Here is a 19,544-nt window from a genome sequence, read left to right as displayed (position 1 = left end):
GAGTCAGTTTTCAGATCCAGACCCACTAACTTAAACATATCCATATAGTGTGAAGAGAGACTCAGAACAGCACATTTGTCCATTACATCAAGGAAATTGTGTTGATCTTGTTGAGGAGCAAGAAGTGGCTTACATGCTGAAGGGCAGGTAAGATATATGTACTCCAAAGGGTCGGGGAAAAACTCTCCAATCATCCATCAGCATTGATGGGGGATTGGGTCCAGGATCCTATGGACACCAAAATATGTGGACACTCAAATTCCTTATATAAAATGGCACAGTTCTTGCATATAAACTTGACATATCCTCCTGCTACGCTTTAAGTCACCTCTAGATTACTTATAATACCTTAATATCTAATGCAGTGTAAATGCTATATAAACAGTTGTTTGTCACACTGTATTGTTCAGGGAATAATGACAAGAAAAAAGTCTGTACATGCATCAGTACATATGTATTTTTTCCAACTATTTCCAATCCATAGTCAATTGAATCTGTGGATATGGAATCCATGGACACAGAGGGATTCAGCCATTTCAGTGATGTTTTAAGAGTCCAGTGGTAAAGTTCATGCCAATACATCACTTGCAAAGCAAAAAGCAAACTGCTGCATCTTGTGATCCCCCACAATACCAAAAAAAAAAAAAAAAAGTACAAGGGTTGGAGATGTGGCTCAGTGGTGGAACACTTGCCTATCATGCACAAGGCCCTGGGTTCAATCTCCAGCACAGCAACAAAATATATAAACAAATAAATAGCAGGGCACGGTGGTGCACACCTGTAACCCCAATAGCTCAGGGGCCTGAGGCAGGAGGATCACAAGATCAAAGCCAGCCTCAGCAAGTTGGTGAGACCCTATCTCAAAATACAAAATAAAAAGGGCTGGGGGTGGCTCAGTGGTTAAGGCCCCTGGGTTCAATCCCTGGTACAATACTTAAATAAATAAAAGGATGGGCATCTTCAGATTCTAAAGGCAACACATTCTATATACCAGATGCTACCCACTTTGAGTGGGGGAAACAACTCTTCAGCACCTGCAGATTACTATACCACTGAAATGTGGGAAAAGATGTATTATAGAGCTGATAGCAAGCCCCAGTGGAAGAATTACAATGCAAGACCCTGAAATTCTACAGGAAAGTCATGCTATTAAAAAAACAATTCCTGGGGTGCTTCTAAGTCCTGGTAGGAGATAAAATGCTTGATCATGGGGTACCATGTGTCCAAAACTTTTGCTAATGAGCTGAATTAACTATGATTCTCCCATTTACAAAGCTAGATGAGCTCAGCAGCAACCCATTATAAGATGCAAATGGTGCATGAAGGATTGAACTTTCTGAAACAGAACCAAAGGGTATAAGTAAGCTACATAAACAGCCAAGACTTCCCTGATGCCCCCACAGTTTTACTAGCACCCCTTCCTCAGTTCACATCTATAGCTGCTTAGGTGATCCTTTGGGATCAAAATAGGAGGGGAAAAAAAGCTGAAGCTTGGCTTACAAACAGTTCAGTTCAGTACGTGAATGCAGGCTGAAAATAAACAACAGCTTCAATACAGTTACACTTAAGAGTGACCTTGATAGTAAAAGAAAACCTTTCTAAAAAAACTTTAAGTGGTGTACTTGATTGTGATTTGTGTAGAAAGAAAAATATCCTGGGGTGAGAATATATACAGACCCATGGACAATGTCAAATGAACTTGGTCAACTTGTCAGAGGCCTTTAAGGAAAAAGAATGTAAGAAGAGGGGCCAGGCACAGTGGTGTACACCTGTAATCCCAGCGGAGGATCCCATGTTAGAGGTCAACCTCAGCAACTTGACAAGATTCTCAGCTACCCAATGAGATCCTGTCTCAAAATAAAAATAAAAATAAAAATAAAAGAACTGCAAATGCAGCTCAGTATGAAGCACCCCAGGCACAATCTCTAATACTTCCCCACCAAAAAAAAAAAAAAAAAAAAAAAATGCAAGAGGTATGGGTAGGGGCAAATAAATACTTAGTGCTATGGAAATGCTATATAAATAGTTATTATCCTGTATTGTTTAGGAAACAAGGACAAGAAAAAAGTCTACATGTTCAGTACAGATGCATTTTTTCCAGATATTTCCAATACAGTCAATTGTATATGGGAGTAGGTACAAAATATGAAAAGTATGAAAATCTGTTTTATGTATTATGCCCATCAGAAAGCATCTGACACAGAAAAGACACTAAACAGACAAAATGATTCAGCTAATTGACATATGCTATCCCAGAACTTGCAGGATGAAGAAATGAATAGAGGTCATGTGGCAGAAATGGAGATAAGGACAAAGCGGTATAGACTCCCATTTACCAAGCCTAATTCTGAACGACCAACCTATGAGCAACAGAAACCAATACCAAGCCCATAAGACAGAACCGTGAATCAAGCAAGTTGACTACACTGTACCCCTTCTATCTCAGAAGAGCCAGCAACTAATTCTCACTATTACAGGACACTTATTATAGATATGGGTTTGCCTTTGCTATCAATACAGTCCTAACTAGCAACACTTACATGAGGGCTTTCAGAGTACTTACTCTGGGTATGAATTTGGTCTGAATGTGGTCCCCAAAGTTTCATGGGTTGAAATTTAATCTCCACTATGAGGTGTTAAGAGAGAGCAAACTTAATTCACCAAGGGGCACTTTACCACTGAGCCCATCCCCAGCCCTTTTTATTTTTGTATTTTGAGACAAGGCCTTGCTAAATTGCTGAGACTGGTTTTGAACTTGCAACCCTCCTACCTCAGCCTTCCAAGTTACTGGGATTATAGGCATGTGCCACAACACTGAGCTAAAAGTAGTTTAATTAAAATTTGAACCCAGGCAGTCTGATTCATTGCATGTACTTTTAATTAATCGAGAGACAGGGTATTATCTTGTCATCTTTAGACATTAGGATGAGAGTAATTTACTTATTACTCAGAAAGCAAAACAACAAAATGACAGACACTAGAGGAAAGCAAATTTTTTTGCCAAACATAAAAGAAAACTTTCTAACAGTAGTAAACAACAACAGAATGATCCTCTTCTGGAAGTAATCAGGGCTTATCAACCAAGAGTCAAATATTCATTGAAATTGTGAGAGTGAAGCTTTATAAAAACAGATAAAAGTTGACCTACATCAGTAAAAGGTGTATTACTAAGTACCATGTGGTGGGGAGAAGGACTCTAGGGCTAAATAAATTTGTTTGGGTTAATACATAGACAAAGTTAAAAAAGTCTCTTAACTTTTACTCTGTCTTTAAAATATTAATGTGTATTTGCAAATCTGTACCTGATCTATACAGAATGCAGAAAACCCAAACTCATGTGACTAAAGAACATATCTTTGGGCTAGGGATATAGCTCAGTTGGTAGAGTGCTTGCCTTGCAAACACAAGGCCCTGGGTTCAATCCTCAGCACTGTAAAAACAAAACAAAAAACTAAGAATATATCTTTGCACCTGGGAAATACACTAGAAATCCTGGCCTAGGACAATTTCTTTCCAAAGTCAAGATTCAGTAATGCAAGGATTCCAGAAGAAGCTAATAAAGAAAAGGATAAGAATTTTCTAGCTTTCCAGAAAGTCAAAACATTACCCATGTCTTTTTATTACTATTAGTAGCTCTAACACCTGAGAGTGGAAAAGAGGTATAAAAGTTTTGTCATCAAAACTCACATTACAAAAAAAAAAAAAAAAACTCACATTACGCCAGGAACTCACTTTATGCCAAGTGCGGTGACGCACTGTAAACCCAGTGACTCGGGGAACTGTGACAGAAGGATCTTGAGTTCAAAACCAGCCTCAGCAATTGTGAGGCACTAAGCAACTGAGACCCTATCTCTAAATAAAATACAAAATAGGCCTAGGGATGTGATTCAGTAGTGGAGTGCCCCTGAGTTCAATATCCGGTACCCCGCCTCAAAAAAAGCTCACTTTATCCTTTCTGAATGCAAAATATTCCTTCCTTCCTTTCTTTCACAAACTCTGAAGATCTACAAGTAATAAGGTCACACTTCAATTACATACATTCACATTGTGAGCAACAGGAGAGCTTTAATTATTTCAAGTGTTCTACTGATGACCTTGTTATTTTCATGTAACATAGCTCCAGATACATTTTTCTCAAACATATGTACACTATCACAAGAAAGGACAGAAGAAAGGGAGTATTAACTACAGAAAGAAGAGACCCCAGTCACAAACTAAATTTTCAGAGTTTCAGGCATTTTATTCAGATATACATTCTCTTTATTGATTACAAGGAAAACTTTTACATAAATTATAAATCCCTTGGTATTGGATTTCCCATCTTCCTAAACCACCACTGTGCCCAGTTCCTCATTTCATCTATGAGAGTCCATCACCAGTGCCTGGAGTCATCTACATGCCATTTATCTTTTCACCTGGTTCTCCTTTAGAATACAGAATAGAATATTAAACACATAAGGGGCCTCATTGTCTAATCTACCACTCATTTTCAGATCACAGAACTAAAACTCATCAATTTTTATATTTCTCTAGTAATAGCAAATGAAACATTTAACAACTTCAAAAATAACAGTATATGAAAGCTAAAAGTCCCAAAATATATACAACACATACATATCCAACTTTTCTTATACAAAATTCTACATGCCAATAGTATACTTCCAAGGCAAATATCTACCAAAGTCAGTCAACTAAATTTGTACTCTCCCAATATGAATACTTTCTGAAGCACCGTGGAAAATAATTAGATAAAACAAACACAGACACATGGAAAGATTCGCAAGAGAAAAGAATGTAGACTTTGTAGTCAGAGATACATGGATGTGGAAAATCAATAAAACTCTCCAAGCCTCAGTTCCCTCAGCTGTAAAATATGCATAATACTATGAATATAATAAGGTCATTGTAGGGCTGGGGATGGCTCTATGGTAGAGCACTTGCCTAGCACATGTGAAGCACTGGATTTGATCCTCAGCATCATATATAAATAAATAAAGGTCTATCAACAACTAAAAAAAAATGTTTTTAAATCAGGTCATTTTAATAGGTGAAAATAACATACACAAAATACCTAACAGAAAGATGGCACACTGTAGGTAAAGTTTTTGTATTACACAAATAATATAACATAAACAAAATCAAGGAACACTTCATGAACTTGAAATCTTGGAAGAACTGGATGCAGAAAAAGGAATAAGGAATGATCAGGTTGGAACCAAATCCCAAAGGGCTGTCTGCCAGGTTAAAGAATCTCAACCTCAGTTCTTAAACACTGAGCAGGAATTTCCAAGAATGACTTCATAGTAACCTCAAAAATAATTTACCTCGGCTACGAATTTAAAAACAAACAGAAACTATGGGTGATTATTACATCACTAGAATCATACAAAAGTCTACATGATGTATTCTGAAATTGAGGTTTTTCACAAACTGGCAAGTGTTTTATTTCCATTACTTTTTAGAGTTTGTTTCTCTTGTTCAATTGAAAGTGAAAAACAGGGTGGTAGAGTGCTTGTCTAGCAGGAATGAGGCACCACATAAAAATAAATAAATAAAATAAAGGTATTGTGCCCATCTACAACTAAAAAAATTTTTTTAATGAAAAATGGACAGTAACATTTACATAAACCCTAATAGAAAAATTTTACAAAATTTTGAAATTACTTGCTCAATTTATTTTACATATTTTTAAAATATATATATATATATTTTAGTTGTAGATGGACACAATATCTTTATTTTATTTTTATGTGAAGCTAAGGATTGAATCCTATGCCTCACACGTTCAAGACAAGTGCTCTACCATTGAACTACAGCCCCTACTCTCAATTTATTTTAATTAAGAGAATCTTGAAATATTTTGTGCTATGAAATAGTAATAAAAATATGCACCCTTTACTCTTTCTTTATTTTAATAAAACATATTCTGTCAGATAAAATACCAAACCTTAAACATGAAGGTTAACCAAATCAAATTATAAAAAAAATGCTTACCTTTTCATAAATTCTACCAAAAAGGGCTGGGGAGATAGCTCAGCTGGTAGAGTGCTTGCCAAGGCCCTGAGTTCGATCCCCAGCACCGCAAAAAAAAAAAAAATCTACCAAAAAGGTTCCAGAACTACTGTTTTCATAACTTTATATGAAAATAATGGCATGCAAAGCAACTCAAAGACTGTGTAACAAACCAGTGGAAATCTTTCACCTCAGTTCAAAGTTAGCACTACAGGTTTCAAAAGTGAGTGGGAAAACATTGTGGGTATTCCATTGTATATAGAAATTAAGGCCCAAAACTTGCATTTTGTTTATGAAACACTGGTTCCCTGCGGTATTTTCTAACTGGTCTGAAAAAACTTTTTAGAAACTTTAGCAAGTCCCTATTGCTGTTTTTGAATTATGTGCTACAAAATCTCATAGAAAAGCTTTAATACCCTAAATGAAAAACAAAAAATAGGCTAATATCCTACACATAAGAATAAAAAACAATGACAAATTTATATTTATATAAAAGTATATATCATTGATATGGCAATCTTTAAAGTCTGTCAGACATGAGTGCTTTGAAACGTTTATATGCAACTGGACTCTAAATTTTTAGAAATGTTTCAGTCAAATTAAAGGAAAACTAAACCAAGGGCTTACAATTGCCTTTTTTATTATTAACAACACATATTACAGATACAAATTAACAGGTTTCATTGTGACATTTCCATTCATGCATATATTGAGGAAGAGAAGGGAGGATGAAAGAAGGGTACAGGGAAGGTAGATGTGATCAACATACAAATTGCCTTTTGTTAAGAAATATTATTGGGGCTGAGGTTGTGGTTCAGTGGTAGAGCACTTGCCCAGCATGTGTGAGACACTGGGTTCAATTCTCAGCACCATATATAAATAAATGAATAAAATATAAAGATCTATCAACATATAAAAAACTAATTTTTAAAAAAAACTAAAATGATGAAAAAAAAGAAAAATAGCCTTAAAAGACAGACTTTTAAATAGCACAAGTCCACACACTACCATTCCCATCACTTACCCAATGTGATTAACAAGTTCTAATAACTGAATTCACTGCTTACTAAACAGGAAACTAGAACGTTCATAGCTTTTATCCTCAGTCGAAACATTCCTTATCACCAAAGAATCTGTCAATCTATCTGCCAGTCAAAGCTTCAAGAATTATATACACAAAAGTTACAAACCTCAAACAGAACTTTACCTTACCACTTCACACTCACTAAGATATTTATAATCAATGAAAAATACAGCAAGTGTTGGTGAGGATGTGAAGAAACTGGAACTCTCATTACTGGGAATTTAAAAAGGACTGGTCACTTTGTAAAACAGGATGTGGCATTTCCTCAAAAGGTATAAGGCATTGTACTAACTGCAGAATTAAAATATTAATTCTACCAACACCTTGATTCATCCTTAAGTACCTCTAACACTTCAAAATTTGATCATGTTGCCAGGGGCCATGGTACACACCCGTAATCCCATCAACTTGAAAGGCTCAAGCAAGAGGATCACAATTTTGAGGTCAGTCTCAGCAAGTCAGCAAGACCTGTCTTATGATAAAAAATAAAGAGGGCTGGGGATGTGGCTTAGTGGCAAAGCAGTCCTGGGTTCATTCCCCAATACCCTCTCCCAAAAATTGATCATGCTGATTTTCTTTCTTAGTAGTAAACTATATAAATAAATAATGATCTTTTAAGCTCTTTCAAAATTCAAACAAATACGTTTTCCACTTCTCGAGTAACACTTACTTATTAGGACCCATGGGACTGAACTCCCACGGTTCATGGAGCTCTCTTTCTCAGGTATCACTTAGTCCTCACAGTAATCCTATAAAGAGGGTACTGTCAGCCTCATTTTATAGAAGAGTAAATTAAGGCTTAAAGAAAGTCAGAAACTTGTCCAAGGTAATATAGGTTATAAGACTGGACCCCTTACATGACAGGTTATAAAATCTAGTTCTAATTTACTATAGTTTGTACGGAAAAGACTTTGTTTTGAAAACTCTTCAGTTCTTAAATGTTTAATAAATTGATATTATTTTTGAAAATTAAGTATATAAACTATTTCTATTCATGACTGGCAACTATGTATTTTCCAATGATCATTATATATAAAGAATGTTGCTCTATAAAATGCAGGTCAAAGACACATAATACAGAACTAACCTAGATGCCCTTCAACAGATGAATGGATAAAGAAAATGTGATTATATATATGTATGTGTGTGTGTGTGTATATATATATATATATATATATATGTATAAATGGAATATTACTCAGCTTTAAAGAAGAATGAGATTCTGGCATTTGTTGGTAAATGGTTGGGAGTTGAAGAATATCATGCTAAGTGAAATAAGTCAAACAGAAAAACCAAAGGTCAAAGGTTTTCTCTGATATATGGATGCTAATTCACAATGGGGGCAGGGGGAGATAGGGAAGATTAGAGTTACTTTATATTAGGTAGAGGGGAGTGAAGGGAGGGGAAACATATAGGAGTAGGAATGATAGTAGAGTGAAACAGACATTATTACCTCATGTACATATATGACTGCATGACCCATGTGATCCTACAATACGTGTAATCAGAAAAATAAGAGATTATACTCCATTTATGTATGATCTATCAAAATGTATAAATGTATTCTACTGTCATGTACAATAAATGAGAACAAATAAAAAATTTTTAAAATATCAATGTAAAATTGTGAAAATGAATAATGTGCAACAAAAATGAAATGGAAAAAATGTGTACTACATTAGGACCAAAATTATTTCTATTGAAAATTTCAAAGAATTTCAAAGTAGATTTATTCTCTAAAAAAATTAAAGCTACCAAATTTTAAGTCACACAGAAATTCCAAAGTCTGGTTTTTGTTTTTATTTTCCCCAAAAGGAAGAATGGGAATGTATATTTACTGATTATTTTCTATGTGACAGACACTGAGTTAATTGCTTTTGATGACTTTTTTTCTCACAGAACCTGTTCTACTTCCCTGGGATGGGTACTTTTACTCCAATAACACAGAAGAATAAACTCAGAATCCAAATGTCACATTGTCTCTAAGAGTTGAATAAGGATTCCTGTCCATATCTGACTCCACACACGGCACCACATCATGTAATTAATAATCATAAAACACACATACACACCACACTTCAGCTCAAAAGAACTTCAGCTAAAATCCAGGCAATTATCTTTAATCAAGCTTTGTGCCTTGCTATCAACCAGTCTATAGCCAGCAAATAACAGGTGCCAAATGAAAGTTTTAGTGAGTGCAGTGGTAGCTTAGCAACAGAGGAAGGAATGGGATCATCTCCATTCATTCTGCCTTTCTTAAGGAGTCAATATAAAACGAGTGCTTATAAGGCAACATACACAATTATTTCCTTAAAACGCTGAATCATGGGAAGGAAAGGGAAGGTACCAGGGAATGAGACTAATGAAATTATGTGCAGGGACCAATATGGCATAATGAATCCCACTATTATGTATAATTATAATGCACCAATAAGAAAAAAAAATTAAAAAGGAAAAAAAAAGGAGAAGAAAACACTGAATCATGAATTGGAATAAATGCATTTAATTGTATTTAATTTTTATTTTTTGGTGGTGCTAAGGTTTGAACACAGGGCCTTTTGCATGTCAGCAAATATTCTACCAATGAGCCACATCCCTACCCTTTACCAATGTTCTTAAAAGGCAAGTAACTGGGGACTGGGGTTGAGTACTCGCCTAGCATGTGTGAGGCACTGGGTTTGATCCTCAGCACCACATATAAATAAATAAATAAATAAATAAATAAATAAATAAAGTATTATGACCATCTACTGCTAAAAATTTTTTTTTTTTTTAAAGGCTAGGCACTGTCCAAATCTTCACCTTGTTGGCTTAGGATCAGACTTCCTTAACAGGACTCCCATGGCACAAGAAATAAAAGCAAGAATCAACAACTGGGATAGATTCAAACTAAATAGCTTTCTCTCAGCAAAGGAAACTATCAGCAATGCAAAGAGAGAGCCTACAGAGTGGGAGAATATCTTTGCCACTCATACTTCAGATAGAGCACTAATTTCCAGAATATATAAAGAACTCAAAAAACTCTACACGAATACAAATAACCCAATCAACAAATGGGCTAAGGATATGAACAGATACTTCACAGAAGAAGATCTACAAGCAATCAACAAACATATGAAAAAATGTTCACCATCTTTAGTAATAAGAGAAATGCAAATCAAAACTACAATAAGATTCCATCTCACCCCAATTAGAATGGCGATTATTAAGAATACAAGTAACAATAGGTTTTGAAGAGGATGTGGGGAAAAAGGTACACTCATACATTGCTGGTGGGGCTGCAAATTAGTGCAACCACTCTGGAAAGCAGTGTGGAGATTCCTTAGAAAACTTGGAATGGACCCACCATTTGACCCAGCTATTCCACTCCTCTGCCTATACCCAAAGGACTTAAAATCAGCATACTACAGAGATACAGCCACATCAGTGTTCATAGCTGCTCAATTCACAATAGCCAGACTATGGAACCAACCTAGATGTCCTTCAGTTGATGAATGGATAAAGAAACTGTGGTATATATATATACAATGGAATATTACTCAGCTATAAAGAACAATAAAATTATGGCATTTGCAGGCAAATGGATGAAATTGGAGAATATCATGCTAAGTGAGATAAGCCAATCTCAAAAATCCAAAAGGCAAATGATCTCACTGATAAGCGGATGATGACACATAATGGAGGGGGAGAATGGAGGAAAGAGGGACTGTACAGAGGGAAAAGAGGGGTAGGAGGGATGGGGGAAAGGAAAAATAACAGAATGAATCAAACATCATTACCCTATGTAAATGTATGATTATGCAAATGGTATGCTGTTACCCCATGTACAAACAGAAACAACATGCATCCCATTTGTTTACAATAAAAATAAATTAAAAAAAAAAAAAAAAAAAGGCTAGGCACTGGATGAGACACAGAAGCCCTAAGCAAAAATCTACCTAATTCTACTCAACAACATTTTTCTGACCCTGCCTTGTCACAGTTCATTAAACTTGTCCTGCTTCCACAATTAGCTAATGACTAGCAGAAACGTTGGTCATTTTTTTTTTTTTTTTGTGGTGCTAGGGATTTGAACCCAGGGCCTTGTGCTTGCAAGGCAAGCACTCTACCAACTGAGCTATATCCCCAGCCCCACGTTGGTCATTTTTGTGTTTCCAGAACACTTAAGACAACCTGACATTTCAGATTAATAGTTAAAGTTTTATAAAAATTTTTATTTTATAAACTACAATATTTATTCAAATACATTTATCCTAAAAGTCTTACAAGGTAAAGTATGATAACCATCTGCATTTTACAGACAATGACAACAGGTCCATTAAGTGCCAAGATAAGTGGTCAGATATCCTTCTATCTCACCACAGTGACCACAGTAGGCTCTCAATAAATGTTTGTTGATTTATTGTTCATTAGCTGTCCCTCAAAATTTCACTTTCCTTCCTAATATTTTAACAACATCACTTGCTGCTATGAGAAATGACTTTACTGCCACTTAAGACTGACAGCTTTGCTAGAAAACTTATGGTTTCAGTCAGGTAGGAATGGTTAACTTTTTTCCCCTGGCACCAGGACTAAACCCAGGGGGCACTTAACCACTGAACTGCATCTTCAGTTTTTTGTTTTTTTTTTTTTTTTTAGACAGGGCTTCATTGAGTTGGTGAAGCTAGCTTTGAACTTGCACTCCTCCTGCCTCAGCCTCTGGAGCTGCTGGGATCACGGGCATGTGCCACTGTGTCACTATGGACGGCAACATTAGTTAACTTTTTTTTTGGAACCAGGTATTGAACCCAGGGGTGCTTAACCACTGAACCACATCCCCAACGCTATTTTATATTTTTTTGGAGAAAGGGTCTCGCTAAATTGCTGAGGCTGTCTTTGAACTCATGATCCTCCTGCCTCAGCCTCTCAAACTGCTGGGATTACAGGCATGTAACACCCCACCCATCAAGGTTAGTAACTTTTTTTTAAGGTTAGTTAACTTTTAGCAGTGATTTCTAAGCTTTAATAGGACTAAGAATTGAGATGCTTGATAAGAATTAAGATTTTTAGCTGGGAAAGGTGGCAGACACCTGTAATCCCAACTACTAAGGTAGGCTGAACCTAATACACAAATAATAATTTTAAAAATCACCATAAGTACAAGAGGATCACAAGTTCAAGGCCAGCCTGGGCTACTAAGTGAGACCTCGTCTCAAATTTAAAAATAAAAATGGCAAGGGGTGTAGCTCAGTTGTAAAGTGCCCTGGGTTTAATCCCCAGTAACAAAAAAATAAATTAAGCTTTTTGGCCAGGCACAATGGCACATCTGGAATCCCAGCTATTTCAGTAGGCTGAGACAGGAGTAACACAAGTTTGAGGTCAGATAGGACAATTTAGCAAAAAAAAAAAAAAAATTTTTTTTTTTTTTTTTTTAAGGCTAGAGATGCAGCTCAGTGGTAAACTACTTGCCTAGCATGTGTGAATCCTGGGTTCCAGTACAAAAAAAAAAGGGCTAGGGAGCTCAGAAGGTAGAGTGCTTGCCTACAAGCACAAGCCCTGGGTTCAATCCCCAGCACCACAAAAAAAAAAAAAAAAAAAAATTGAGATTTTGAGCCACCATTAACCCTAAGATTCTGATTCAAGTGGCCAGGAATCTGCATTATTTAAATTATCACTCTCAACTGATTCTAATGTTGGTCCTCAAAGACACTTTGAGAAATGAATAAGACTTTTAAAAACCTGTATTAATCTAACAAAATTTTTAATCAAGCCTATTTTTACAGGTAGAAATATTTAAACAAAATCTGACAAAAACAATGCAAGGATCCAGGTGCAGTATTACTGGCTACTCCAGAAGCTGAGGCAGGTAGATCGCTTAAGCTCATGAGTTTGAGACCTGCTTGGGCAACATAGCAAGAGTCTGTGTCAAAAAAACAGGAAAAAAAAATTCATATCTATAACATATAACACAACAGTTCCTCAAAAATGTTTACCATGCCTAACCTCCCTAGACTTCCAGGAGCTTCCCATGCTGCATAAGAAGATAAATTACGAATTTTCTAGGTATCTAAAAGATTACCCATATTATTCTGTTTTAGTTGATAAATTCAACTATGGTCCCAATGTAATTTAATAAAACATTTTCATGAGTTTTTTAAAATTTTGTTTTGTTTTGTTTTTTTGGGGGGTGGGGGCACGGGTAGTCCTGGGGACGGAACTCAGGGACATTCGACCACTGAGCCACATCCCCAGTCCTATTTTGTATTTTATTTAGAGACAGGGTCTCACTGAGTAGCTTAGAGCCTTGCCTTTGCTGAGGCTGGCTTTGAACTCAAGGTCCGCCTGCCTCAGCCTCCAGAGCCACTTGGATTACAGATGTGCGCCCTGCGCTGGCTTCATGGGTTTTTATACAAACACCTGGATGTAAAATGAATCAGTTAGCTAATCTTGAACCTAATACACAAATAATAATTTTAAAAATCACTATAAGTACAAGACCATTTTAAATCATGAATGACAATCAAAAACGTACTATGACATTAGGAATGCTTTTTCCCCAGTTATTAAATAATTGAGAGCTGACATAGCACCTTCTGTGCTTTTCCAATTTTTTACTATAAGGATTTTTTTTTCATGAATACAGTTTTAGAAGTACCTGTAAATCTTACATCTTCACATACATAAGAAAACAAGAATAACCTGTAATCACACTTACCATAAACCATAAATACCCCGGTATCTGACTTACTGTATCAAACTGCAATCACTAACTTTTTTTTACATTAATACCAAAACAAATCACGTTACTTCTAAAATTTAGATCACATCCCATTCCATTGGGTTCCTGCTATTAGGATACTTAGCACGACTTAAAATCCTCTTGCCGTCCGTCCTCTGAATCTATTTAGAGGGAACATTTTTGTACCGAAGACTGAAGCACTAACAAAATATTTACTCTCTCTTCTTGGGGGTGGAAAAGACAAATTTTTGTAAAATAATTTTTTTAACGGTAGTGTTTATCTAGGAAACAGCATCGCAAGGTGGGATGTGGCTTTCTCCAAAGCAGACCACGCTTAGAGACAAGATGCAATATAAGAAGGAAGGGATGAGCTCTCCGCAGGTGATGAAATTTCACCTCAAATAAGTCGCAAAAGGCCTTCCTCTAGGAAGCCAAATCCGTGAATGACTCTCCAGGAGTACCAGGGGCTCTCAGGACCCCGAACTCTCCGCACCACAATCCTCACCCTACCCGGCCTCCCCACCCCCCGGGGACTCTGCGGGACTCGGTGTGGGGCGCTGGAAAGCTAAGGCTGTTTGCAAACAGCCATCCTCTGCCTCCCTCCGGGATGTACGTTCAGGGCCCGGGTAAGAAGCCGCGCTCGGCCCCGCCCGGAGCAAACCCGAAGGGCGCCGGGGCCGCCGCCAGCCCCCTCTTCACACACCGGGCCCCGCCGGAACCCAGGCCGGGGCGAGCGTTCCTGACAGCTCGGGGCCTAGTCGCCCCCCACGGGCCTCGACCTCCCGGGGGATGCGGGGAGGAAGGGCTGAGGCCCCAGAGCCGCCGGGTGGAGGCAGCCGCAGTGGCAGGACGCCCCGTCCGCCCGGCCCGAGGGCTGCAGCTAGGGCCCCCATAGGCGGCGGGAGGCTGGCGAATCCCGGACAGGGTTGGCGCCGCACTCACCTCGGCTGCGGCCGCCTTCGCTTCACCATGGCCTGGGGGAGTCGTCCCTGAGCCGAAAGTCTCCTCCCCCGGAGGGCACCGGCGCGGCCACAGGCGCCGCCGCAAAGCCTCGCACTCCTGAAGGGGCTGTGGTCGCTGCGGCGGCTGCGGCGGCGGCTGCTGCTGAGGCCCAGTGCCTGCCCAGCCGCATCGGCTCCCGGGGCGCCGCAGCCACGCGGGTCCCAGGGAACACCGCTGAGCCGGGCGGGGGGCAAAGGCTGCGGTGGGACGACCAAGGTGCTGCAGGCGGTGATCCTCCGCAAAGCCTCCAGCGTCGCGGTGGCCGCTCCAGCCGCCCGCGACGCTGGGCCACAGCGCCCCCTGGGCCCCAGGTCCCGCTACGGCGCCGGTACTGCGGCTGCGGCTGCCGAGCCGAGCACGAGCGGCAGGGAACGTGAAGGAGCGCGGCCTCGGGGTGGCTGGGGCCCCGCTCGCCCTGCGCCGCCCTCCGTCCGCTTCTGACGACGCTTCCTGGGAGCCGGAAGCCCGCGGTTCCCACCAACCCTTGGCGGTCCCCACCCGTGTCAGACCCCAGCACCTTATCCTTCCCTACAGAAGGTACGTGAACGCTCCTGTCACTCGAACCCGCACTTGAGAGCGGGAGTGTGAGGCAGTTTCCATGCCTCATATCTCCCAGAGAGAGGGGGTGTCCCTTCTAATCCCTTCAGTGTGCCTGCAGAAAAGAAGAAAGACCCAGAACAAACCTTTTTTTTTTCTTTTTTTTTAAACACACACTCTCCTCCCAGAACAGATGAAGGAATATTCTTTGCCCTTAAGTGTTTTTTTTTTTTTAATCTACCGCGCAGATCATTACAGAAATTTCCTACCGACACCAAGCCCTTAACCCCTAGTCATTCCCTCCCCTGCCCCCCCAAAAAATAGGGGAAAAATGTGGTGACCAAGAGAAGAGAATAGCCAACGGGTTGTCCTGAAATTCATAAGCAACTTAAAGGTAAGAAAAGAATCATCCTTTTATTAGTCCCCCTCCCCCACCCTCACCTCTACTCTCCAACCTCTCCACCCGCCATCCCTGCCAAATCCTAGGTAAGGCTTTGAAAGAAATCCTTGTATGTATTAGTGGGGAATATAAAATCATTGTTTACAGATGCCCTATGTTTGATCCCACTCATCCTCTAAGGTGCAAACGTCAGAACCAAAAAAGAAACAAAAAAAAAGATCATCAGAAAGGAAATAGGGAAAGAGAAATTCACCAAGTCCTCTGGCTTCCAGATTTTCCAAATACAGTCATCTTTTTTCACAGCGTGGAATGCTAGAATGAGCTGGAACTTTGGTGTCAGACAGATCCTGATACTACCAATCCAGTTCCACCAATGTACAGCTTTAGGACCCTGGCAAGTTACATAACATTTTGAATGTCAGTTTTCTCCTGCCTGTCTTGCTACTTGTCAAGATTGAAGATGGAGGGACTGGCCTACAAAAGGTATTCAATAAATGTTAGTTCCAATTTTTGTTGATTCCAGAACACCCTCTCAGTTTTTTAGGCCCAAGACTGTGCCCAGACACAGTTGTTGTTTGTTTTTATCTTTGTGTGTGTGTGTGCACATGTGTTCATATAAAAAGATAGGTGCATCATTCTTCAACATCCCTGGTCTGGGTGAAATTTCACTAACAGATTTAACATCCCTCCACTGAAGACTAGAACCTAATGCAAAGCAGATATCAACATAGAACCAGTATATTTTTCTGTATAAAAATATAATAAGGCGATCTTATCTTACCTTAGGTTATGGCCTAATAATAATAAATCATAATGGAAGAAAGTACATAAGATCTTCAGGAAATATTCAAATAATAATTGAGCAGCCACCCAGAGAAAAATATAACCTAGCAGTTCTCATCAATGAAAACTGTTCCTGTACAGTCTTAGATGTGCCTTTGCCACATACCTCTGAGTCACATTACAAAAAAATCACTATCCCCTTTTTATAACAAGAGAAACTGGGACTTAGAAGGAAACTGTGATTCATCCTCATAACAACTTCATGAATTAGTAATTATGCTACCACCATTTTACATGTGAAGTACATCCAACCTAAGGGAAAGCTGGAAGTAGACCCCATATTTCTCTTGTCCCCTATTCGATACCCTAACAGTCCTCTTAGCAATATTAATAAAATGCCATAAGGGTAAGTTATCATTGCCAAAAAATTTTCAAGCTAAAGAAAGGGGTCCTTTAATTCAAATCAGTCTGGCAACCTAACATAAGTACTATGCTTTCCAAGCCTAGATCACTACCACCACAAGAAATCTGCATTTGTTTATGAATCAATCATGTTACCCAGGGGTGTAGCTACTACATAAGGATGATTCATTTGTTCCCAGGACTAGTTTCCTCTTGCTTCACACTTTCTCCCCTTCTATTCAAATTCTGTGGTTGATCAAGGCTACTTTTTCATTACCACCACCTCCCTGATCTTAGCAGTTTACTTAAAATCCTTTTGGCCTACTACAATTTCCATCCATTGCAGGTGGCTCTTCCTACCCGGTTTGTTCTCTATACCTGAAATATTTTTCATCTGCTTTCCTTCTATCGTAAATCTCTTTTTCATATTAATCTACCTTGGCCTGCTGTCAATTGATTTGATTACCCTACTCTCAATTTTGCCTTGATTTTCATTATTATTCAGTGACTCTAAAATATCTCTTTATTCCCATGCGAGTACACCTCCTCACTTTCATTTTTATACCATAAACATCCTTCAGAAAGCCAGTATTCTAAGAATGGTTTTTTCAAGTAAGTTTAAAGTCACCCTTAGCAAAATTTTCTTTGCTCTTTAGATCATGTTCTTTAAAATTCAGGTCAAACCAGGCATGGTAATGTTCATCTGTGATCTTAGCTACTCTGAAGTCTGAGGCAGGAGGATCACTCAAACCCAGTTTGAGGCCCCTGTGGGCAATGTAATAAGACCCCATCCCTAAAAAAAATAAAATGCAGGCCAAAAAGATATTCATTTCCTGGCTTGTTGAATGGCACCATCATCCACCCAGTTGCCCAATCCAAAAATCTATGAGTCATTCTTTACTCCCATGTCTCTTCCTGGACATGAAGCCTAATAAATAACTATTTTCTTGCTTTTTAAATTTCTCTCCTCTCCCATTCTGCTACCCACTTTGGCCTAGGATATATGCTGCATAAATTATAGGTGTCCTGAAGGAAGAGAAGAAAGAGGAATGAATGAATGTTGTATTTGTGTACAAGAGTATTTAATGTTTAAAAGTTTATTTAAAGGAAAGCATAAAACCTCTACCCAATTTATAACTAGTCTTCCCTACAGTGTTAATATCTGTTGATTTGTACATCTCCCCTACCAGACAGACTGTGAGCCGGTGGGCCAGGTTCAGTGTCTGATTCCTCTCAGATCCTCAGATTCATTCTCAGCCTGGCTAACTGTTGAACTGAACTGAATCTCCTTGAGCTAGTGAGCCTGAATCCTACCTGCTCAGTGATTTTTTTTTTTTTAAGTCCTTTCACCTTAACTTTCAGGACCTACCAATAAAAAGAATCCCCTTCAACAGGTGTAGCCCAGAACTGAGCCCAGCATGCTGCCAAGAGCTATGCTGTCCTGCTGCAGCACCAACCACTATCCAGAGTTAAAACCAGAATTTATAGTTTGTTATCAAACAGATTTACCCTAGAGCAGGCCAGACATCGGTAAAGCACCCCAAACTTAAAAAGGAACTTGGACATTTGGGAGCTTATTAGGTCACTTTAATCATTAAGTAATAATAATAATAAAGCAATTCTGTTCTAGGACTCAAGCATGAAGTAATCAAATATGTGAACAAAGGTATATGAAAAAAAGATGTGGGGCTCGAATTGTGGCTCAGTGGCAGAGTGCTTGCCTAGAATGTGTGAGGCACTGGGTTCGATCCTCAATACCACATAAAAATAAATAAAATAAAGGTCCATCAACAACTAAAAAAATTTTTAATTTTTTAAAAAGATGTGTTTTTTGTTTTACTATAGGTTTATAACATGGATGTGTGAGGAAAAAACCTAAATAAATTAAATTACAACATCTCCACCTAAAAAATATTATGCACCCATTAACAATTTACTTTAAGGAATTTTAAGTAATATTGAAAATTGTTCAGGATTTAATATCAAAGTAATAAAAAGTGTTATGTTAAAAGACTACTATATGAACTCAATTATGTTTTTTTACATATTTTTAAAATATATAATTATAATATTTAGAAGGAAATAGTCCAAAATGTTACATGTTTCTGGGATTTTTTAAAAACTTTTATTTTGAAATAATTTGATTTCAAGAAAAGTTGGAAAAATAGTGCCAAAAATATACCACATACCTTTCACCCATATCTAACCACATTTGCTTTATCAGTCTCTCTCATGCTTGCTCAGTTTTATCTAGATAGAAATATCTAGAGACTATTGTAATTATTTTTGATCCATTTATCCCTAAATAAATGGTTCCCTCAAAACAGAGTACAAAAATCACAGTATAATTATCAAAATTAGAAACTTAACACTGATACAGTAAAATGCTATAATCTATGACCTTATTCTGATTTTGCCAGTTATACTAATATTTTTTATATAAAAAGAAAACAATTTGTTTTGTTCTGGCCTAGAATCCAGTACATGATTCCATATTATAATTAGTTGTCAAGTTTCTTTAATTTTTATTAATCTGGAACAGTCTCTCAGTCTTTGTCTTTCATGACCTTGACTTTTTTTAAGAGTTCATATATTTGTAAAAGTAC

General features: G+C 38.2%; 1 protein-coding gene and 1 long non-coding RNA gene across 3 annotated transcripts in view; one reads left to right on the top strand and one right to left on the bottom strand.

The window, feature by feature from the left end:
* Positions 1-15,055, bottom strand: part of ZFYVE9 (zinc finger FYVE-type containing 9) — a 219,118-nt gene extending 204,063 nt beyond the window's left edge. For both annotated transcript variants that reach the window (XM_079154200.1, XM_079154201.1), the window contains exon 1: positions 14,757-15,055. The gene's annotated coding sequence lies outside the window, so the exon portion shown is untranslated. The remainder of the gene's footprint in view (positions 1-14,756) is intronic.
* Positions 15,056-15,249: 194 nt separating this feature from the next.
* Positions 15,250-19,544, top strand: part of LOC306670438 — a 65,450-nt gene continuing 61,155 nt past the window's right edge. Inside the window, exon 1 of the long non-coding RNA XR_013766396.1 lies at positions 15,250-15,353. This is a non-coding gene — a long non-coding RNA (uncharacterized lncRNA). The remainder of the gene's footprint in view (positions 15,354-19,544) is intronic.

This window comes from Sciurus vulgaris, assembly GCF_902686455.1.
Source record: "Sciurus vulgaris genome assembly, chromosome: 1".
In the NCBI taxonomy this organism is placed as follows: Eukaryota; Metazoa; Chordata; class Mammalia; order Rodentia; family Sciuridae; genus Sciurus; species Sciurus vulgaris.
Note: the sequence above shows the minus strand (reverse complement) of the source record. Positions and strands in the feature narration are given on the sequence as shown.